This window comes from Trachypithecus francoisi, unplaced genomic scaffold (assembly GCF_009764315.1).
Source record: "Trachypithecus francoisi isolate TF-2019V2 unplaced genomic scaffold, Tfra_2.0 Lachesis_group20, whole genome shotgun sequence".
Classification (NCBI taxonomy): domain Eukaryota; kingdom Metazoa; phylum Chordata; class Mammalia; order Primates; family Cercopithecidae; genus Trachypithecus; species Trachypithecus francoisi.
In genome coordinates this window covers 1,932,871-1,956,702 of record NW_022681466.1, presented here as the reverse complement: position 1 = coordinate 1,956,702, position 23,832 = coordinate 1,932,871, and the positions used below count along the sequence as shown (strand labels likewise).

General features: G+C 35.9%; 1 long non-coding RNA gene across 4 annotated transcripts in view; it reads right to left on the bottom strand.

The window, feature by feature from the left end:
* Positions 1-23,832, bottom strand: part of LOC117066607 — a 312,810-nt gene that overhangs the window by 271,208 nt on the left and 17,770 nt on the right. For 2 of the 4 annotated variants that reach the window (XR_004430397.1, XR_004430400.1), the window contains exon 1: positions 9,757-12,661. This is a non-coding gene — a long non-coding RNA (uncharacterized LOC117066607). Of the gene's footprint in view, positions 1-9,756; positions 12,662-16,827; positions 16,892-20,483; positions 20,845-23,832 lie in introns of those variants that run through there. The other 2 variants (XR_004430398.1, XR_004430399.1) reach the window with 2 other exon arrangements.

Genomic DNA, 23,832 nt, shown 5'->3' with positions numbered 1-23,832 from the left:
CCCTTTCAGATAGCCTCTGGCTACATGCTACACAATGACTGTTTCCATTTTGTACAAATGGTTATTAATAAAAACTAAATCATCTTTTTCTCCACACATCAAAATCTCAAAGAAATCAGGGTTATCCATAGTGAATCATCCTTTCATACCCATGATGGTAACAAAGTCCTTTTAAATTGTTGTCAGCTAGCTGCCTTTTTAAGTAAAGGGAAGTTAAAGCACATTATCCTAAATTATTTCCTCTTGGAAATGCTACAGCTTTATATTTGATATCACTTAAATCAATTAGGCACATGTAAGCATATTCCATTTTTTAATTTTTTTCTTCAGACAGAATCTCGCTCTGTCACCCAGGCTGGAGTGCAGTGGCACAATCTCAGCTCACAACCACTGCCTCCCAGGTTCAAGCAATTCTCCTGCCTCAGCCTCCCAAGTAACTGGGATTTCAGGAACCCGCCACCATGCCCAGCTAGTTTTTGTGTTTTTAGGAGAGATGGGGTTTCATCATGTTGGCCATGCTGGTCTCAAACTCTTGACCTCAGGTGATCCACCCACCTAGGTCTCCTAAAGTGCTGGGATTACAGATGTGAACCACCACTCCTGGCCGACTGTAAGCATAGTCTTTTGAAGAACCTAAAGTCATAGCGAGGCTATACATTTTATTTCTCTCATGAATGCTCTGTCTGACATTGAAGTTGAGAAGGAAATGACAGTGTTTCCAGTGTAACTATTCACTCTTAGTCAACCCAGTTTCTTAATGTGTTGTTGCTTCCTTCTGACTTGGTCAATGCTGACTTTTCTCTCATCAGATATTCCCTGAGGACTAAATAAAAAGAATGGCATGGGATTAATATTAACGAATTAATTAAGCCTCAGGTCTTGAAAGTCCTTAAAATTGTGATGGGAATGTGATCACATCTCAGTGACTTTGAGAATGAAAAAAAAGCGCAGAGCTTGCCAAGCTCCACTAAAATATAGAAAAAGGAAGCATTTGTGCTTCTCTAGTTCTTTGTAGCCAGCGTGCTTTGTAGTTCTGCTCCAAAGAAGAACGTCTTTAATCTACGAGGATTTAACCCTCTGATTCTGTCCACTGGAAAAAAATTCCCTGTTTCTGTTCATTTATCAGGTTCTGCCAGCCTGATCATTCTTTTAACACGTTAAAAATAAAGGCTACAGAATAAGCAGAATAAAGACCTAATAATCAGTTGAAATTATTATTTTAAGAATGTATCAGATGTTGTTGTATTTGACTAGCATCCACTTGTAATGAACATGCAATGACAATTTTGAATGTCAAACATTCTAGTTTGAAAATTCCAGTCACGTCTCTAACAGATTATTCTGATTATTCATACCAAGAGAGGTAAAACTGGGTAAAATCAAGTAATGTGATGTTGCGAAGATAAGCAAGGAAGACATGTCTTAATTAACAGCCAGATTCTAAATCTGTTTTTTTTGTTGTTGTTTTTTGTTTTTTTTCTCCAGATCTGCTTTCTTGGTATGTTATTATTGTGCTTTGGTACTTTAGAGAAAAGAAAAAAAAGTTTTCTTAAAAATTTGAAGACCTAGATAACAAAATATAAAATGTCTTTTTATTTTTCTCACCCTCAAGGTATTTTAGCCTCGTATATGAATTCATCTCTAAGGTCAAATGGCTCATAATGTGTTTTACTGAAATAAATACTGTTTGATTCCTTATAGGGCATGTGCACACCCAAAAATGTCTAACAAAGCATTCTTGAATAACCTCTAGTGGGTATCAGCTAAATACATTATGATCACAGTTATTTGGAATATGGGAAAAATAATTTAAAATAAAAAATGGCCAATGTGTGCCTTACAGGTAGGCAACGGGATGCAATTGTAAAGCGTTGGTGAGAAATGGAAAACCTTTGAAGCTAAGTGGAAGCTGATGATGACTCTTTATCTTATAAACACATTGTATTTATTAAGCCCCCATGGCTTTCTGAAGCATAACTAAAAGAGAATTATAGCTGGATTTTAAGAATTCGATCCTACCAAAGTAACTTCTATTCTACGCCAGATGCAGTGAGTTTAGGTGATGATATTCTCTCATGGATAAACGGAGCTCATAAGCAATTCAGACCTGTCCACAGGGCTGATAGAACTAAATATGTTCTTAAATTGAAGAAACATCCCAGTTAGAGTATAAGATGCATGTTTTACGTGAGTAGGCTACATTCCAGCATTGCCTAAACATGCCTTTATTTAAAAAAAAAAAAAAAAAAACATTCTTTTCCTTCAGAATGAAAAAGTCTGCTTCCATTTATTTCAGGCGACTGCAAGACAATGAAGCAGAAGGAAAAATTTAACACTGGCACGGCAGTGTCTTGGAGCTAATCGTTTTTCACCAAACACACACATGTAGCAGCGAAACATCCTTAAAATGTAAAACATCTTGGTTTTTTAATAACCCCTTGTGGTATGTTTTTACTTTAGCAATAATTGTATTTTCTTTTTTGCACATTTTATTTAACAACATTGCAGTGCCAGATAATCGGTTCCATGTGTTCAGGGCACTAGCAAAGTGCCTAACGGAGAAACAATTAACTTTATTGGGCTCCTGTTATTGGCAGACACAGCCTTACACCCTTACTTGTTCATGGTGCTGAGCTACATATGAGCTGCAAAGATTTTGGTGTCCTAAGTAATCATGCAGCAACCTGAATTTAGAGCCAAGTTGTCATTAAAAAAAAAAAATCATGATCATGAACTAGAAACAGAAGTTAAAGTCCATGACAAGATCAGAAGATAAAGTTCACTTAAGTAACAAAAAGTGCAATGATTAGTCCAGGGCCCAGAGCCAGCGGTTGATGAGCAAGCTTGGACTTTTGCTAAAGAAGAACATGCAGTATGATTTGAAGCAAATATGAGCACTGTGACCGTAATGCAAGCATAGCTCTTTTAGTAATAGGCACTGAAACAATGGTTAAATGCAGTTAAGTGCAAGGAGCAACATAGTTAGGTTTTATCAAACATTAACACTTGTACTGGAGAGTCCATAAAATTCTAATTGGCCTCTTCTGTGGAAAGCAGCCCCAAGAGGTTCTTTATGTACAAAGCAGCTCTGACTCATGCCATGAGTGCTATGAGAAAATAAACCCTGCTAGCATAGCTGCCATTCATTTGTCCAGGGAATGATGCTCAAGCCACAGAAAGGATAAATAGGTCAGGCATGTTGGTAGCACAACCACCTCTGCAATGACACAGCCTAAAACTCAGCATTGCATTGGACAAATGGACCTGAACAAATTCTCTTTTATGAAAAGCGAGCATGGCAAGTATACCTGGGGAGGGAATATCATTTGGGCTCAGACAATATCCTAAATAAATCTGAGATATGAGTCTGTTGCTTCATGAAGCACATGATCTCTCCCAGGCTGAGAAGGGCACCTGGAGTGCATGTTACCCTACCTTTGTTGTGTGCCCTTATTTTTTTAAAAATCTCTCAATATAGGAGATAAGCTGGAAAGTTCTCTTTTCTTTCAGAATTTACTTAATACACATTATGTCTGCAAGGCATTCATCTGAGCCTCCGCAGAGAAAAAAACTGTCAATGAATGGAACCATAAGATGGGACTGTAGAGTCCAAAGGAGGGAAATGTTTGGAGAAAGTTTTATTCACTCCAATATGTTTTGCTCTGCTGATTCCTTCACAGTTGGGAGCAGCACAAAATTCAAAGCAACTTTGGGGAATTTAGACAGCTAAAAGAATATTGGCAGGTAAAGGAGGAAGAAAGAGGTGGTGAAGACATATTATATTTTTATCCTGCATTGTTCCTCTTGAGCACTACTAGTGGGCAGATAATATATTTCACGATTAAAACACAAGAATTACCCTTTTATTGTTAGAAATGACACTTGTAACCTATACTACTGTTTCTGGAAGTGCGACCCCACTGAACTCGAATATGCTTGGAGATGATCCAAAGATTGTTGCTGCTAATGCTGAAATTAACAGTCTTTCCAAAGCTAAGAAAAATAATTCACAGGTAAAATTATTTTAGTTTTAGAGTTTTTCATGAGTTAACCTTGAATAGTCTGTACCTGTCATGTATGTCTGAGTCACAATTGTTGAAATCAGACTTGTGATATGATTACACGTGTAGTTTCATTTTATGTTTTTTATTTTTAGGATATTGATATTCCATGATACTCTACATATGAGATTTCCAAGTTGTGGTCAACACGAGAATACGAGGCTCCGACTATCCTTCAAGAGAGGGTCTGCTGACAGGATTATAGGAGGCCAGTGGCCTCCAGCTGCCTCATCTTGGGAATGTAAGCCATACTCCCTCTGTCCCTAAGCACAATGTGGCTACTAGTGTACACAGTGAGGGTGCCAGAGCTGAGCCATTCTTTTTAAATGCAGGACTCCACTTACAGGCCATTTTTTCTCTGGGGATCCTCATTAGCCTGGCTGAGATTTTCTCAGAGCTACATAAGCTTTCCCACCATACCCTTCTTCCTTCCCTCTCTCCTTTCACAGATGTCAGACCTGTGTCTGCCAACTTCCAGTCTCTCTTCATTTTCTCCATCAAAGGTGTTTCTCCAATAAATCTTTTTCATATCTAATTTCATCTTGACATCTTTTTTTATAGAGGTATTAAATCAATACTCTGATACTCAGGTATTCTTTCTCAATTTTAAGAATTACCTATCTGTAGTGTAAGTTTCAAAAAAAAGGATGAGGCCAGGCATGGTGGCTCACGCCAATCCCAGCACTGTGGGAGGCCCAGGTGGGTGGATTTCTTGAGCTCAGGAAATAGAGAACAGCCTGTACAACATGGTGAAACCCTGTTTCTACAAAAAATACAAAAAATTAGGCGAGTGTGGTGGAGTGCGCCTGTGGGTCCTGGCTACTTGGGAGGCTGGGGTAGAAGGATCACTTGAGCCTGGGAGGTGGAGGTTGCAGTGAGCTGAGATTGCTCCACCGCACTGCAGCCTGAGCAACAGTGTCAGGCTCTGTCTAATAAAATAAAAGTAAAAATGACATTATTCTATACTATTGAATAAGCTATTACTTGAAGAAAATTGGAAAAATACCTAATGTCACAAATAACTTCAGATGGACTGGTACAGACTAGTTACAGCAAGAAAACACTTTAAAAGAAATATAGGGATATATATATTTATATGTGTATATATTTATATTTATATATATTTTTTTTTTCAGAGTCACAGGGCTGGAAAATACATTATAGAGGAATCCAGAGTGCCTAAGTGTGTAATTTAAATAACATTCTCTATCATACCAAAATAAGATGTAGCTTTCATACCTCAGCAGTCTCCTGTAAGTAACTGATCCTCATTTCTATGAGATAGTCTATCAAGGAAAATAATAAAATGCTTTATATGTTATCTATGTTTACCAACATCCTCATAGTTACACAGTAGTTACACATGAAATATGCTCATATCCCTAGACATAGCATGGCTTATAAACAAGTTCAGCTTAAACTGTCTGCTATGAATCTTTACTATGACACAGAGTTACCCAAATAGTTACATCATCATGTTCAGAAATTTTTCTAAGTTATTAGGGTTGGTCCTGGCTCATAATTTAGCATTCTCTTTCTTCAACCACTAATACCATTTTTCTCTGAAAGTGGATCTCATTAAGCATAACCCTCTTCTCAAACTACTTCACCCTCTATCTGGAGAAACGATCTTACTTAGACTCCTGTGATTCTTTAAACAGATGAAACATGCACTAAATCTGTCTCAAAATGAAGTGCCTAAACTAATTAAGCTAAAAATATTCTTAAATTCTCTTGGTCTTCTCTTCCAACCACCCGGAAGACATTGGGGTTTCTAGCAGCCCCAGGAAAACAAGAATCTTTTCTTATCCTCAGGGTGATGTGAGAAGGGAAATTGATTTCATATTATATTTAGCACTTCATTGATTCTGTCTCCCCCGTTGAGAGACCCTGTTAGGACTAAACAAAAGACATCACTTTTATGAACTGCCTATAACTCTATGTCTTTGTTGGATTATGGAAAAGTCTGCCAGTGTGGAAAGCTCGAATTCAGAGTGCTCAGTGAGGCTTGCCCAATGGAGGCCAACTCAGTAAATCATATCTGACAGCCTTTTGTTAAAGAACTTTCTCAGTGCTCACTGTGTCCCCCTGTACTGGCCCCAGTAGCTCGCCCCCACACCATACCCACAGTTATTGGAACTTGTGTTGGTATTTACTCAGGATGATTTCATGGTCCTTGCCAGCACTGACTTACCTAATACTGATGAGCCTAGCTATAGGCCCCAGTCTTTGCAAATAATTTAAAGAAGCCTCAGAAGTCTTTTTGTTGGATTTGTTCTACAGTGATGACACTTGCAATTTTCTTTTGGCCTCTTGCTGATAAGAGTTCAATCATAAATGAAAGAAGATAAAACTCAAATATGACTGTTTTCCACACATTATTTCCATTACCTTTTGATAGTAATAAAATGATGCAAAAATAATGCATGTCCTTGTAAAGACTCAGAAACCATGTCACCATGGCCACTTTTATACATCTCAATAGATAAGATTGTCAGTGACTCCAGTTAAGGTGCTACCAACTGTACTTAAGTAGGTTATAAAGTGAAAACTATTTCCTTGAATTTTTTTTTTTTTTTTTACAGCCATTAAGATAGTGACTTTACCTCTACCTGGATATGTGAGGAAATGTGGTCACCCTAAAATTTCTACCCATCTCTCAGTCCCACCTCTCACCCTTGATGTCTGTTTGTAGAGGAAAATAGATCCCTGTATTTGTCTTTTATTGTTTGTTTGTTTTTTAGTTTTTTTGGAGATGGAGTTTTGCTCTTGTTGCCCGGGCTGTAGTGCAGTGGTGCAATCTTGGCTCACTGCAACCTCTGCCTCCCGGGTTCAAGCGATTCTCTTGCCTCAACCTCCCAAGTAGCTGGGATCACAGGCACCTGCCACCATGCCCAGCTAATTTTTTGTATATTTAGTAGAGACGGGGTTTCACCATGTTGGCCAGGCAGGCCAGGCTGGTCTCGAACTCCTGAACTCAGATGACCCACCCGCCTCAGCCTTCCAAAGTGCTGGGATTACAGGCATGAGCCACCACGCCCAGCCTGCTTGTATTTGTCATATTGCCATTTCATTTTACATATCAGCAATACTATCCTTGTAGTATGTGAACAGCTGTGCCCACTGTCTATACCTTTTCATACAAGTCATATCCACCCAGCTTTATGTTAAAGAGCTGCTTTAATCTTTTTGTTTGTTTGTTTGTTTGTTTTAGACGGAGTTTTGCCCTGTCGCCCAGGCTGCAATCTTAATATGTACGTAATTTTAGCATCACCAGAGCCATCATAAATGACCAATATTCTCAGATTTTATATACATACAACTGTAAAATAGTTTAACTTGTCTTTTTCTAAAAGAGCCATTTCAGAAAAAGTATTGTTAAAGAATGGAAATTGTAAACCCTGTGATCAAAGACCAACGTAGAGAAGATACTCGAGGCAGGTTTTCCAAAACATTTTGCTCTTGTTGAAAAAAAAAAAAATCAATATAGATGAAAGTTAGATGGTAATATTGTAAGCTGGTTAGTTCTTAGGTGGACAGGAGAGCTATGGACACGCTCCATGAGCATGGTTTCCTGTGCCCCTAACTCTCTGTCTATACCCAAATTCTTAATGCTATAGTTTGTCTCTCCTTTTAGCTTTTTACCATAATAAAAATTTTAACAATAAAATTGCACAGGGCTAGGCACGGTGGCTCACATCTATAATCCCAGCACTTTGGGGGGTCAAGGCAGGCAGATCATGAGGTCAGGAGATCGAGACCATCCTTGCTAACACAGTGAAACCTCGTCTCTACTAAAAATACAAAAAATTAGCCAGGCATGATGGCAAGCGCCTGTAGTCCCAGCTACTCAGGAGACTGAGACAAGAGAATCACTTGAACCCGGGAGGCAGAGGTTGCAGTGAGCCGAGATCGTGCCACTGCACTCCAGCCTGGGCGATAGAGCGAGACTCTGTCTGAGGACCAAAAAAAAAAAAAAAAGAATATATTGCACAGAAGCCAAAAACATACATAATGGATTTAATTAATGCCAGTCAGCCAGGAGTGAATCATAGAATCTCTCTTTGAATTTCAGGAGTTCTGCATAAAAGGCTACTAAGGTGTTGTTCCCATGGGGGAAGCACGTGGATCACTGAGAAAATTACCTTTATAATTTGGACTGAGAAATACTGAGTATTTTAGGCTTTTTTTTTTTTCTTAAATTATCCAGTCTTTCTCTCTCCATTAATTTAATAATATGAGAGGTATTTATTTTCTTTGCCACTTCTAACAGTAATTGCACATCAAGGACTGAATTAAGACCGTTTCTGTAGAATCAAAATTACCACCAAGTATCAGGTCCCTAAATGCTCTGCTGCCCCAAATAAAAGCTTTAGAATCCAAATGGAAAAGGTAAAATTCTGATTTTGCACTTAGCCATTATAACATTGGGAAAGCCACTTAACCTGTTTAAGCTTCATGGGGCTGAGGAATCAAACCTGTCACCCTAACTAACCAGGTTGTTACTGAAATGAATGAGAAAATCTACAGGGAAGGAATTTGTTATATGTCATGTAAATATCACATTATATTTATAGAAAATACATTTTGTATTGTTCAAATACTAAATAATCTCAAATCTTTTGTTTTTAAACTATCATCACTCCTTCTCCATCTCTAGAAGTGCTTTGCAGTTTTAATAATCAGGAAGAGAATAACAACTTAAAATAGTGTGCATTATTTTAAAAATAAAGTATGTTGAATGGTTTTTAAAGCAGACCATGAACCAATCTTCCCTGCAGCCAGTTTTTGTAAATATGGCTTTATTGGACGGAAGCTACACCTATTCATTTACATATTGTCTACGGCTGCTTCCAAACTCCATGGACAGAACTCAGTCATGGCAACAGAGACCATATGGCCTGCAAAGCCAAAAATATTTACTGTCTGGCCCTTTACAGAAAATTTTGACCAACTCTTGGATTAATAGCACAAAAAGGGAACAAAGCAGTTTCATTTAAAAATCCCCTTTTCATCTGTTAAATATTTTGTAGATTCATACTTTAAAAATCTTGCTAAAGCTATTGAGAGTTGGTGAGAAAATGCATGATGTTACACACACACAAAATGTGGGTTTGCCTGAAAATGTGCACCTTGTCTGACTGCAAATTTGGTTACATTCAATGGCTTAAATATTCTGACACTGAGCCAGAAGGATTCCATGGTGATACTGAAAGCAGTGCCTGCCTCACAAATGAAACCAATTGCAGCTGTCAGCCACTGTCACTTTGGCTTAATTATTAAAATAAAGACAATTGGTTTTGAGCACACAGAACATTGGAGATTTGAAGATAATTGTTATGAAATAATTCTGCCTAGAAAACTAGTAACAGTACATGATTTTTATTGTGTGCCTGTCAGTGCAAAAATCTGACTGTCAAGCCCACTTTAAATATGGACACAAATAATAGGAGGTTGGCCTGTGCCTTTGAATTGGTAAACTGAAAAAAGACACACACACACACACACACACACACCTGCAGAGGAGCAGGCAAATAACCTTTAAGTGCAGTACAGAAACACTATTTCTTTAAGTGAAAAACTCAATATAAAAAAAGAGATTTTGTAGGGGTAGAATTCTGTACAGTTATTTCAACGTTGGGAGAGTATCCATCGTTGACTTTTTTTTTTTCTGTTTTTTTTTTTTTTTTCTCACCACAGATGTTCATCTGCATCCCATCTGATCTGAATATTCGGCTTTCTTGGCACACATCTCTTTATCTCCACTGTGTGTTCTTCCTCTGGGCCAAACTCCAGCGTCACAGATGTGCAGAGAGAGAAAGGAAAGAGAATATTAGGGATGGAAAGGCTGAGCTCAAATTAATCAACAGGTCCTTATGAGTACTGTTTATTTCCCTAAATTCCCACCTGCGCTGTTACAATCTAATAGCCAGACAAATCTGGCAACAAATCGCCAATCCGTGAAAGGATTTTTAGAAACTTATACCTTACGGAAGTAAGCCTTATAAAAATTGAGCCCAGGATAAATCATCCATAAATCCTTTATGTATTTACTTATTTTGCATAAAAATGGGGTACCTAATTCAAAATTTAGTGTTCCTTGCAGTAAATTTGAAAATCTGATACAAACAATAGAATCGTACTTTTAATGCCACTTCTTGAATTTAACACTGGATAGTATCAAAGAATCATTTTCCATTATTCTGTTCTGGTGAATGAAAGGCTCTAGGCAGTGGCTATTTAGTCAACATTCATAAATTTTCACTTTTCTAATCTCTCATCCAACCAGTGAAAATTTCCAAGTAGCTCTTTTTTTTGTTTGTTTAAAGAGATATCTGAATTTTCTCAATGCACACATTTGTGCTACACACGATTATACATTAGTCTTGTTATGTTTTATCATGTCTGCTTTTTTATCTCCTACAATAAGACTTAGCAATTTTTCCTTCTGTAAAGGGTGAAATATGATCTCTGTTGAAACTCAATTTGCAATCGTAGGACCATAGTAGTCATAGATAATATATAAATGTATAGACGTGGCTGTGTTCCAATAAAACTTTACAATGCAGTCAGTGAGCTGGACTGAGCCCCACAGGTCATTGTTTGATGAACAGTGCTGTACTAGATTCTATGTTTTTGAGGACAGTTTATTTTCCTGGAAACTATTCCCATCAAGTAATACTTTCCTTCAGCCTGAAGAACTTTTTCCAGCATCCTTATAATGCTGATGACCATTCTCTCAGCTTTTGTGTGACTGGCATTGCCTTCGCATCTCCATCATTTGTGAAGGATATTTTCACTGAGTACAGAAGTCCAGGTCAACGGCTGTTTGTCTTCTGCTATTTCACATTTGTTGTTTGATTGTTTTCTAGCATCCATTACTACTGATAAGAAGTCAACTGTTTTTATATAATCGTTCCCCGAATTGTCATCTGTTTTGCTTTGTTTTTGCCTTTGGCACATGATAAAATGTTTCATCTTAGCTTTTTATGATAGCAGCATGATTTTGATATGCCTAGATATAGGTTTTTTTTTAAAATTTATTCTTACTGACATTTATTGAGCTCCTTGGATATGAAAGGTGATTTTTTTTTTTTTTGCTTTTACAAGAGTAGGAATTTCTTCAAAAAAATGCTTTCTGTACCTTCATTTTTTCCTTCCTAACACACAGTTGCGTGTGTGTTAGATCACTTCACATTTTTGCATAGGTCACTGAGGCTCTGTTAATTTTATTTATTTTTCTTTTTAATTGCTTTTTAAAGTTATGTATATTTTAATAATTGTAACAAATAATAATTGTATATATTTATGTGCCACACTGTGATCTTTTGACACACACACACACAGTGGAATAATTAAACCAAGCGAATTAACATATGCAGCACCAAACATATTCATGTTTTTTGTGGTGAGAACCTTAAAAATCTACTCTCAGCAATTTTTTAATACGTTACATTGTTACTAACTATATTCGCCAGTTTCAGTTAGACAAAAGGAGTAAGTTCTCCTAATTTTCTTTCAATCTTTTTCTCTCTATTTTTTTAGAATATATATCTTGTGTTGATCTGTTTTTAAGTTGACTAACCTTTTTTTGTAATCAATGTCTAAACTGCGCTTAAACCCAGTAAGTGATTTTTTTTGTTTTGTTTTGTTTTGTTTTAGATATTGGACTCTTCAGTTCTGTAATTTCAGTTTAGTTTTTTAGTTTTAATTTCTCTATTGAGATTTTTCATCTGTTCACTCACTGTTACTTTTTTTTTTCCTTTAGGCCCTTGAAATTTAAATGGCTCTATCAGTTAATTACAACATCTGGAATATTGCATGATCTATTTGTATTGATTGTTTTTTTAAAAAGTCACATTTTCACTGTTTTTTTTTTTTTTTTTTTTTTTTTCCGCATGCCTAGTAATTTGTATCTTATTCTGGACATTATAGTGATGTGTTATAAGACATCTGGATTGTGCCAACTTGCTTTCTTGACAACATGTTCAATTATGGGCAGATCCTCCTGTCATTGTGAAGCTTGATTTTATTATTTTTTATGACATAATGATTTCAATTTTGAGTTGATACTTAGGATGTGGCCTTTATTTTAGAATGTAATCTTTATTAATATGTTATTAATTTTCTTGGATCTCACTTGAATATATTAGTTTATTAGAGAGGTTTCTCTGCTCTTCCTAGACCAAAATTCTATCATCCACACTTAAAAGGCTTTTGGTATCATGATTCTGCCATCATCTCTGTAAGAAAAAACTTCTGCTGTCTCAGTTGTTTATCCTATGCCTGTACAACTTCTCTCAGTCAAGACCCCATGGTAACTTCTCATGCAGACTTCTGGGTACTTTACTCTATGTAGCCCCTATTTTCTGGGATCCTGCTCAGCAAATTTCAGCTGTTTTAGTGGCCTGGAACTCATATTTGCCTTAGCAGCTCAAAGGTATTGCTTCACTACTTGAGCTCTGATTTGATCTGCCTTGAGGTATGAACATATCCCCAGGCAGAAAGCCAGGGAATATGTTTACCTTATCTTAAGAATTGGAGGCTGGGTGTGGTGGCACACACCTGTAATCCCTGAACTTTGGGAGGCCAAGGGGGGGCGGATCACCTGAGGTCAGGAGATCGAGACCAGCCTAGCCAATATGGCGAAATCCCGTCTCTACTAAAAATACAAAAATGAGCTGGGCATGGTGGCACACATCTGTAGTCCAAGCTACTTGGGAGGCTGAGGTAGGAGAATTGCTTGAACCCGGTAGGTAGAGGTGAAGTGAGCCAAGGTTGCGTCACTGCACTCCAGCCTGGGCGACAGAGCAAGACCCTGCCTCAAAAAAAAAAAAAAATTGTAGACTTGAATTTCCTATTATCCAATGCCTGAAAACCATTGGTTTCTATATTTTGCCACTTTTTAATAGTTTTTTACTCTGGACAGACAAATCATGAACAAAAAATTAAAGGAGGATCTAGTATCAAATTGTGAATTAACATTCATCTAAAGACAGATGAAATATAAAGAATGCATCTACGTCTAAAAAGTGGTAAGAAATTTAAATGAGAAAATCTAAATTAAAAAAAATTGTGATGAAGTGAGAAAGCTCACTAGTAGTTAAAAAACAGACAAAAAAAGACATACATGCAGTCACCAAGCATACGAAATAAAGTTCAGTATCACTGATCATTAGAGGAATGCAAATCAAAACCACAGTGAGATACCATCTCATGCCAGTCAGAATAACTATTATTAAAAAGTAAAAAAAAACACATGTTGGTGAGGTTGTGGAGAAAAGAGAATGCTTATACACTGTTACCTGGAGTGCAAATTAGTTCAACCATTGTGGAAAGCAGTATGGTGATTCCTCAAACTGCCAAAAGCAGAACTAACATTCAACCCAGCAATCCCATTACTGGGTATAAACCCAGAGGAATCTAAATCATTATACCATAAAAACACATACATGTGTATGTTCACTGCAGCACTATTCATAATAGCAAAAACATGGAATCAATTCAAATGCCCATCAATCACAGATTGTATAAATAAAATGTGGTACATATACACCATGAAATACTATGCAGCCATAAAAAAGAATGAAATCATGTCTTTTACAAGAACATTGATGGAACTGGTGGCTATTATCCTTAGCAAACTAATGCAGGAACAGAAAATCAAATACTGCATGTTCTCACTTATAAGTGGAAACTAAATGATGGGAACTCACGAACACAGAGAAGGAAACAACACACACTGGGGTCTACTTAAGGGTGAAGGACAGGAGGATGGAGAAGAGCAGAAAAAGTAACTGGTGTGTACTAGGCTTAATACCTGGGGGATGAAATAATCTATACAACAAATCTCTATGACATGAGTTTACCTACATAAAAAAACTTCACAGATACCCCTGAATCAAAAGTAAAAGTTTAACAACAACAAAATACCCTCACACTTTTAGTCTTTTCAAATAGCTTGCTGAGTGTTTATGAGCAAGTTGAGTAATGAGAACATAAGGTTTTGCATCTGTATTTGCAAAATGATTATCATATGCCTATCCTGTCTGCTACATAGGCTTTTAGATATGACGTAGCATAGTTTTTACATGGATAGCTAGACTTATAATCTCACTACTACAAGATCTTGGACAAGTTATCTATCCTCTCTGATCCTCATTTTTTTCTATAATTGGGATAATAGTAATTGCCTTATGATATTAAATATTAAAATAAATAATTTTTTGATAATTCCTTTATCATAATTGGTACATGGTAAACACTCAAGAAATGTTAACTATTTTATCAATATACTATAAAAAGTATCATAAATATAAATAATTATATTAGTAAAGTTGTGATTGTAGTAAATGACCATGTATAAGTAAATAATGCCATAAGAAATTGAATGTTATTAATATTACATTGTATAATCATAAGACTATTTTCTTATATTTGAAACGACAAATGAAAGTAAACATTTTGAAAATTTATTCTTCTTTATCAGGTGTGGTGGCTTATGCCTGTAATCCCAGAGCTTTGGGAGACCCAGGTGGGTGGATCTCTTGAGTACAGGAGTTCAAGACCAACCTAGGCAACGTGGTGAAACCCTATCTCTTAAAAAGAAAATACAAAACAAATTAGCTGGCCATAGTGGTATGTGCCTGTGGTCCCAGGTACTCGGGAGGCTGAGGTGGTAGGATGGCTTCAGTCTGGGAGGCGGAGGTTGCAGTGAGTCAAGACTGCACCAGTGCACTGCAGCCTGGGTGACACAGTGAGACACTGTCTCAAAAAAACAAAACATAAAACAAACAAACATTTATTCTGCTTTGATTCTGGCTATCTACATATATAATTAGACCCTAACCTATCAAAAAGAATTTTGATACTACTTATCCAATAATGGGAGTTCTTAGAAAAGTATCTGTAAGACAGGCAAAGCAAAGAGGGAGGAAATCACAGGGTACCAAGTAAAATAATCACAAACAATAAGTAGGTAATAACCAAAAAAAAAAAAAAAAAAAAGAAAGAAATGTTTTATTAACATACTTAAATTTTTAAATATTGTTTTCTTATATTTTATTACTTCTTAAAGAGTTTTTTTGTGTTTATTATTTTTTGGCTCTAGTGATAAGGCTTCAGCTTAAACTATTCTCTAGATTTCTTATGGAAACATAGAAATTAAGAAAAAAAATAAAAACATTTGGGATCCATTATTGTGCCCTATTCGTCCATTTGAAGTGTGATGCCTCTCCAGTTGTCATGTTGTTATTCTAATCATTTCCTGTGCTTATTCTCTCAACTCTCCTTCTCTTTCTCTCTCACCCTTTAAAAAAATAATCCTCAATACTAATTAAGGCAGAACTTTATCACTGAGAATTTCTGAATTACAAGAAAATGCTGAATTTTACAAGATGAGGGAAAAGTTTGACGTTGCATAAACAAGCAAAAAAAAAAAAAGCTAACTCACATAACAGAATTTGTATGAATACATTCTGATGATCTCTTTTTGTATGGGTTTTGAATTTTGGTTTTGCATTATTGAAAACAATCTTAAGCAGAAGATAGTAATAATAGTGCTAAATAGCTGTTCACTGAAACAGTATCTATATAATAAACTTTTGAGGATTAAATGCTATAAGTAAAAGGAAACTAAAATCTGTGAGAATGCCGAGTTACACGTTGTAAAAGCCAAATAGAATTTAGAACTCATAGGATTCATATAAATTTCATTGTAGACCTCCTAGTTCACAGAAGGGTCAACCTAAAGATCTTGCCAACTGTAGAATAACACTTTAAGACTATGGGAGACCCGGCCGGGCGCGGTGGCTCAAGCCTGTAATCCCAGCACTTTGGGAGGCCGAGACGGGTGGATCACGAGGTCAGGAGATCGAGACCATCCTGGCTAACACGGTGAAACCCCGTCTCTACTAAAAAAATACAAAAAATTAGCCGGGCGAGATGGCGGGCGCCTGTAGTCCCAGCTACTTGGGAGGCTGAGGCGAGAGAATGGCGTAAACCCGGGAGGCGGAGCTTGCAGTGAGCTGAGATCCGGCCACTGCACTCCAGCCTGGGCGACAGAGCGAGACTCCGTCTCAAAAAAAAAAAAAAAGACTATGGGAGACCCTAGTAATAGGACTGAAGGAAAAGCTATGGAGTGGCAGTTCCTTGGGCTTCAGTAATCTATCTAAACTTGAAGACTTTAAAATAAAATGAAACTTGAAGACTTTAAAATAAAATGAAGTGCTTTTTATTTTTGAGAGCCATGGTTGCTTTGTTTATAGTCATTTTTTTAAAAGTCTCATTAACTTTGTTGTTTTTTGTAGGCAACATCTTTGTTTTGTCAGAGATCCAATGCAATAAGAAGCACTATCTAAGTTTCCAGAAAGTGTGAGCACACACCTTGTACTGATTTAGGGTTGAACTGTATACTCTTTTAAGTTTTAATTACGAGTTTAAGACAAAGACTGAAATCGACATTTTGCATTTTCAGCAAGACGGTAAGAACTGCAAATACTTTATGCTACACTCATTAAATTGTGGCCACTTGGATGAATTAAATAAGAGTAGCAATAATATTTTAATGTTAAATTAAATATTTGAAATGTTAAGACTAACATTTTAATATTATTTTGATTTTAAATAAAAATATTTAATGTCAAAATATATTTAATACTAGTATATTTAACATTGACATCATATTGTAAAACCACTAACAATGAAAATTTCTAAATGATATTGCGAAATGGGCATTAGCAAATAGCAAAGTCTTCTGATTCCAAACCTGCTTTCTTCTCCCATTTGTCTGTATTCAGCAGTCACTATTTTCTTTGTAGCATATACAACATCTAGCATAGAAGTATATACAAGGTGTTAGTAAACATGTGTTGATTGATGCATTTCCTTTGATAGAGATAGAAAATGCTTGAAACATATGTTTGATTAACAAATACTTATTAAAAACTTGTTATTCAGCAGATTTCAACAACAAAAATAAATTGTTAAGCTCTGTGTGTAGCTGAAGAGATGGACAAGAAAGAAAATTATAATGCATATAAAATGTGTTTTGATATAAAGGCAAATATAAGGGTGCCTTGGTACTGTAAAATGAAAATTCGGTTTAGGGATGGGGTGCATATGTAAAGGTGAACCAGTGTGTTCCAGGGACAAGTCAGTTTGCTGATGTTTAAGGTGCAAGTGGATGAATGGAGGATATGAAACCAGCAGAGAATTTGATTATAAAGTATTAGTGAGCTTTGTTAATACACACATACTTACAGAAATACATACCTGCAACAAAAATAAAATGCACCAAAATGTTAATAAAGACCATCACTGGATGTCAGAATTGGGGGTGGTTTTTAATTTTACAAATGTTAAATGTTTAAAAATGTTTTATAAACATTTTACAGTGCTTATATTTGTGAAAAACGATGTAGATTATTTAAAATCAGGAACTGGTGAGACAAAGTAAGTACAAGATTAACAACAAAAACAAAACAAAAATATGTGGAAGGTACCAGCCAAGCTTCAAAACTAAAGTGTTTAGAGGAAAGAAAGAAAGAAAGAGAGAGAGAAGAGAAGAAAGAAAGAAGAAAGAAAGAAGAGAGAGAGAGAGAGAAGAGAAAGAAAGAAAGAAAGAAAGAAAGAAAGAAAGAAGAAAGAAAGAGAGGGAGAGAGAGAGAGAGGAAGGAAGGGAGGGAGGGAGGGAGAGAGGGAAGGAAAGAAAGAAAAGAAGGAAAGAAAGAAAAGAAAGAAAGAAAAACAGACACAGATGGAGATTGGTGTATATTAGCCCAAAATATTCTGCTTTGAGATAAGGCTTATTTTAAGCTGATGGTAATTTAGGAATAGCAAATACAGAAAAAGCTCTCTGACCTCCAGCTTTCTGTCTAAAAGTGGGACATAAATTTTCCTTTGTAAACATAACACAAATTTCCATTTGTAAAGATGTCTTTCTTTTTTGTATCAGAAAGAGGAGGACAGCTCTGTCAGTGGAGATTCCTCTCATCAATGGAGAAAGCACTTGAGTCTATAAAACACATCTTACTAAATAACCCTTATATTCCATTAGTTTTCCTCATACTTACATTTCCACAATTTATATTCCCTAGAGGTTCGGTGCCTTCCCTTCTTTTGTATAGTTACTTCTCCACACAATTTATCATCCTTTGTTAAGATGGTATATGAGCCCCAAATTCTAACCATTTCCTTTTGACACATTTCTATGTGAATACCTGTACATACATATGTAATTAAATATGTTTTTTTTTCCTTGCTAATCTATCTTTTGTGAGTTTACCTCACAGGTCTTCAACTACTAGATCTAACGAGCTAAAAGTATAAGGATAGTTATCTACTAAATTGCAAAAACATAACAAAAGGAGGGTAAATATGCATATGCCCATTTTTTCAATTAGGCTTGTTGGTGTATCTGGAAATCTAACACAAAAGTCTGTGATGCAGAATCTTGGTAAGAAATTCGCATTCCCATGTAAATAGAAAGGCAGAACAATATTTTGTCACAAAGTCAAAGTTAAGCTGGGGTATCAAGGGATAACTTCATGATGACAAAACTATAATATATGTGAAATAATAGGCACATAAATCTTGTGGTCTGATGTTGAAATCTAACATATAACGAACCTAAAACCTAGAAAATATTAATAAGGGCATTTAGAGGGTTGAAAAATATCAAGCAATTGAAAAGAAAAATTTAAAGTAAGTTTCCAGAGATGAGAGAGGAGGGAAAATATTAAGCAGCACCTACAAATATACCAGGTATTGAAAAGAGTAAGACCGGAAGAAAGTTATTTTGTAGGACAGAAAGTATTATTAGAAAATGATAGACATAAGAGATTTATCAGGTCATCTGAGAAAATAAGAAAGTGATGAAGGTTTGAATCTCATAAATGAAATTTTTGAAGATAACATTAATAAATATCAAAGCCAATATCAACAAACATCAAAGGACTATATAATATCAATTGTAGAAAATATAATCAAGTGGGTTACTGGATAAGCTGTACTAATTCTATTACACAGAAATTTCCAAGATATTTATTACTGTGGAATTTACCCACCATGTCTATGAAAAGCAGAGAGGGACACAATCAGCATTCAAATAGAAACCACTGAGTCATATTTAAAATCCATAAAACCTTTTATATGAAAAGTCAGACTCTGATTCACATCTAATGTCCAATTTTTAAGCTATCCATTTGCATTGAGTGCTATTATTTCTTTATTGCTAGGTATGACCATTAGTAAAATGCACTTACCTATAATGTGATAAAAACTATGAAAGCTGTCATAGCAATCATGTTTGAAAATTAGTTCTAGCCCATTTGATGAAAACTTCCATTACCGTAATAAACAAAGAAATAGGTTAAAATTCCTAACTATGGAGGCATATGAGGGAAATGTGGGATGTTTCCTGTTATAGATTAAAATAAGTTCTCTTTTTGTACTCAAAAAGAGATTGCTAAGGTTAAGGTGCATATATCTGGGGATTATTTCATTCCAGGTCTCTGATGCAATGAACGATTTATTTTAATAACAATAATAATTATATCCAATGTTTACTGTAGACTCACTGTGGTCAGGCATTAATCTAAGCTTTCTAAGTAAGTGTGATCAGTTAGTGTGTATGTCTTTCAGTTCTCACAATAATTAAAAGGGGTACATGCTATGATTTTCATGGTTTTAAAGGGCAAAACAAAAAAAAATCAAATAACTTTAAATTGAGAAAGTTAGCTGAGTTGAAACTCAAACCCAATCAACACCTAAATTCATGGTTTTCATCATACATCATACCTCCTCCTCACATATTAGGAAATTTGTAATACTAAAAAAAGTAGAAATAGCCTCTCCAGGAAACAGAGTTGGAAATAATTGACCAATACAAACAATTCTATCATTCAGCCTAATACAAACTGCTCAGGATAAAGACTTATATAGAAGCACTGTGTTAGAGAGGTCACAAATCAGATGAAAGAAGACTGGTTTTACCCTGTAGTCAGTAGAATGAGGTTCTGTAATCCAATGTGCAATGGGCCAGTTATACATGTCCTTACAAATTTAAGCAGTGCACACATGCCATATGTGTGTGCATTTGTGTGTGTGCATGTGTGTGTGTGTATATGTGTATGCAGGGCAAGGGTCTTCTTTTTTTTTCTCTTTCTTTTCTTCTTTATTTTCTCCAGGCAAGAGTTTGATGTCAAGCCTGTTCACAAAGTTCAGCTTTGGGGTCGTGAGAATTTTGCTGCAAACAACTGACAGTTTTATGTTCCTGAGACTCACAAAGCTTTCATCCTCTTCCTGGTCTTTCTTTACCGTCATGTCATGTCTCTCAACCTCTTCTTCTTGACCTGCCTCAACTATTGTTTAGAATCATATAGGGGAGTCTGGACACAGAAAGCTAGAAATTCACCTTATTACCTGAATTTTATTGCTGGAACACATTTGACAATATTTCAGTCAATTTTTCCTGCAATGGGATCTATTCAGGCAATCAGATAATGGTCTCCTTTTGAACAAGCTGGATCTCTGGAGATAAATATAAGTATTAGAGAGAGATGGCTCTATTGAGGTTTTTCTACAATCAAACAAAAGAAAGTAATGAGAAGGGGATGACTTAGTAGTCTTAAATATGATTCCCTGTTTTGTGTCAGACTTACTTCACATACAAATCAGTAAATTGTGATTTCAATTGATAACTTCAAAAATAACGAAGAAATGCTCATGGAAAAAATGGTCTCTGTAAGACAGAGATCTAGAAGGAAGTCTTTCTTAACTAAAGGTCAGGCCACAATTTCCGGCACTGGGTATATTGTACTCTCAGGCAATTCATGACTTCAAGACACTAACTAGCTTTCAGGAGTAAAAACAAACAAACAAGAAACTGAATAGACAATCTTCAACATACATACAAACTTTTTTGGATTTGTTTTTACACTAGCTGTTTGAAACCTGGAACACATTTTTCCCATGAAAACAATAATATAAATTGTGGCTAGGTTCTTAAGGTAGTTGAAAAGAAGGCTATTTAACCAATAATGTCTTTGAAATAGAGCACAAATGGCATTAACCCTAGATCCAGTTTGTGGTTACAAGTGAGGATGGGGAACCACTAAATGAAAGAATATGGGAAAAGAAAGTTTTCCCATTTTGATACGCAGTACTGAATCATATATAGATATAGCAAAATAGCATTTGTTGATGGCTTTTTGTCTTTGTGTTTTGAAGTTTGAAAAAATAAGAAAATTTAGTATCACCATAAAATTAGAAACCAGCAATAAGCGCCATTATATATTGGTAAACGGATAAAGAAGCCAGTTGTAAACAAAATACATGGTATAAATTGTTTGCCTCTCCCTCTCTCTTTCTCACTATTTGCATATAAAAAATTTTGGAAAGATGAAACAAATTTTATTTAACTTTTTATTTGTAAAAGTTAAATTCTGTTAAAATAGTTGTTTGGGATATCAATGATGATTTTCTGGGTATGAAGTCTTCAAATTGTATGTGCTTAGACAGAGTATCTGTTATTTAAGCCTTTCAATAGGTATTCCCAAATAGCTCTCTAGGAAAGTGATTGTAAGTTGCATTCTCACCAGAAGGTCATAGAAGTAGATGCGTAAAAATTTTGTAATAGGTTTGTTTGTTTTCAGGACTATTTTCCTTTCCATCCCTTCGCCACTTTGGCTGCATTTTTTGTCTCCTACCTAAAAGGACCTGGTGCATTCTAGATTCTCAAAGCTTCTCTTCTACCCCCCACTGTGGGGTATTACACCATTACTCTATTACACCATTACTATGACTCTATTACACCATTACTCAGAAATTGCCCCTTATTCAAAACTCCCACCGGATTTCCAAAACTTGCATCTCATTCTCTGTAAAAATTCCCCGATGAAGGGCATTCACAGAGCTAAGATTTTTTTTTAGGCATTTGTCTACATTTTGAGGTTTAAATATTTTCTACAGTCTGTTTTATCCATAATTCCATGTATACTAAAAGTACCATTTTAAAGGAACAGCTGAAGGAATGGATGAAAAACTACATGGCGGCTGGAATTGGTGAATTATACTGAGATAATAGTTTTCAATAGCTTTAAGATATTTGTGTGTTTTGTTGAGATCACCCATTTCTAAGACATAATGAAGGATGTGATCAATGACTTATGTAAAGGAGTTTCATTCCAGATTGTTTAAAATATCAGATAAAACTAGACACAAACGCCAATTATAACGCATTTATGCGAAGGAATAAACACTTCTAATCATACCACATATGAAGGATGCTAATGGCATACAGAATGATAAGGATACAGAATTAAGTAAAAACTACAATATAAGAGTTCAAAGTCTCACGAATTTGTTATAATTAAATGTATAAATAGATCCACCAAACAGATCCATAGATAAATTTATCCTGATTAGTAGTCATTTTGGATGTCGACTATAAATAGCAATTTTGGTTCTCTATTTCAAATTGCTTCACAAAGATTTCCTGTATCTCTCATAATTCAGGCTATGAAATACAATTTAATAAGATTTTATAGTTGGCCGGGCACGGTGGCTCAAGCCTGTAATCCCAGCACTTTGGGAGGCCGAGACGGGTGGATCACGAGGTCAGGAGATCGAGACCATCCTGGTCTACACGGTGAAACCCCATCTCTACTAAAAATACAAAAAACTAGCCGGGCGAGGTGGCGGGCGCCTGTAGTCCCAGCTACTCGGGAGGCTGAGGCAGGAGAATGGTGTAAACCCGGGAGGCGGAGCTTGCAGTGAGCTGAGATCTGGCCACTGCACTCCAGTCCGGGCGACAGAGCAAGACTCCACCTCAAAAAAAAAAAAAAAAAAAAAAAAAAGATTTTATAGTTGATAATAAACTCTCCCAAGCCTGTCTCTAAGAATCTTTGTGTAGTGGATGAAAACTTGCTATAAAACAAAAATTCAAGTAGTATGAGTGGATCTTTTTTGCCTTTGCTATTTTTCATCCCTGAATGGGGCAGGTGCTTATTTTTTGTTTGTTTGTTTGTTTATTATTATTTTCCTCCCCTCTATTGCATAGAATAAAAATAAATAAATAAAGACACACAAGCTCCTTGTCATTGCTATGCTGGGCAACAGGCATTTCAACTGGGGTTTATGAGGTAATAAATTATTGTTCCCTGTCCTGGCAAGTTACTTTTTTGAAAGGCCACATCCGGTCCTTGGGGCACCAGCTTTTATTATGCATTTCATATTGAACCAAAGGTCAAATTAACTGACCTTATCTATGTGAAAAATCAGCTGGTTGCCTAGAGAAATAAAATCTTTTACAGAGACTTTCGGGACAAGAAAAAAAAAAACAAAAAACACAGGAAATCTCAATCCCATGGCAGCTGCAACCTCCAATTAGAAAAAGAGAAAATTTGGAGGAATTTAATTTTTGAATGATGAGTTAGAATCAATAACAATTACATTTTCTCTAAGGAATGGTAGAGCCAATGAGATCCCACATATCATCTGCATCTTCACACATATTTTACATATCACAAATTTGAGGGAGGGCAGAAGAGAAGAACCATTCATTTGGTGGACTCTGAGGCCTCATGTGGCAACTCATTTTATGGGAATAAGTAAACCATCCAGGTTCTGAAAGAAATCATTCTTGACCTAAAAGAGTCAAAGTGAGGGCAAATCTCCACCTCCCCCAACCCAAATGCAAAATAGATACTCTGTGCCTTCTGAAATATAGTGACTTAATAGAATAGAAACAGAGGCGAATTCACTTTTCTAA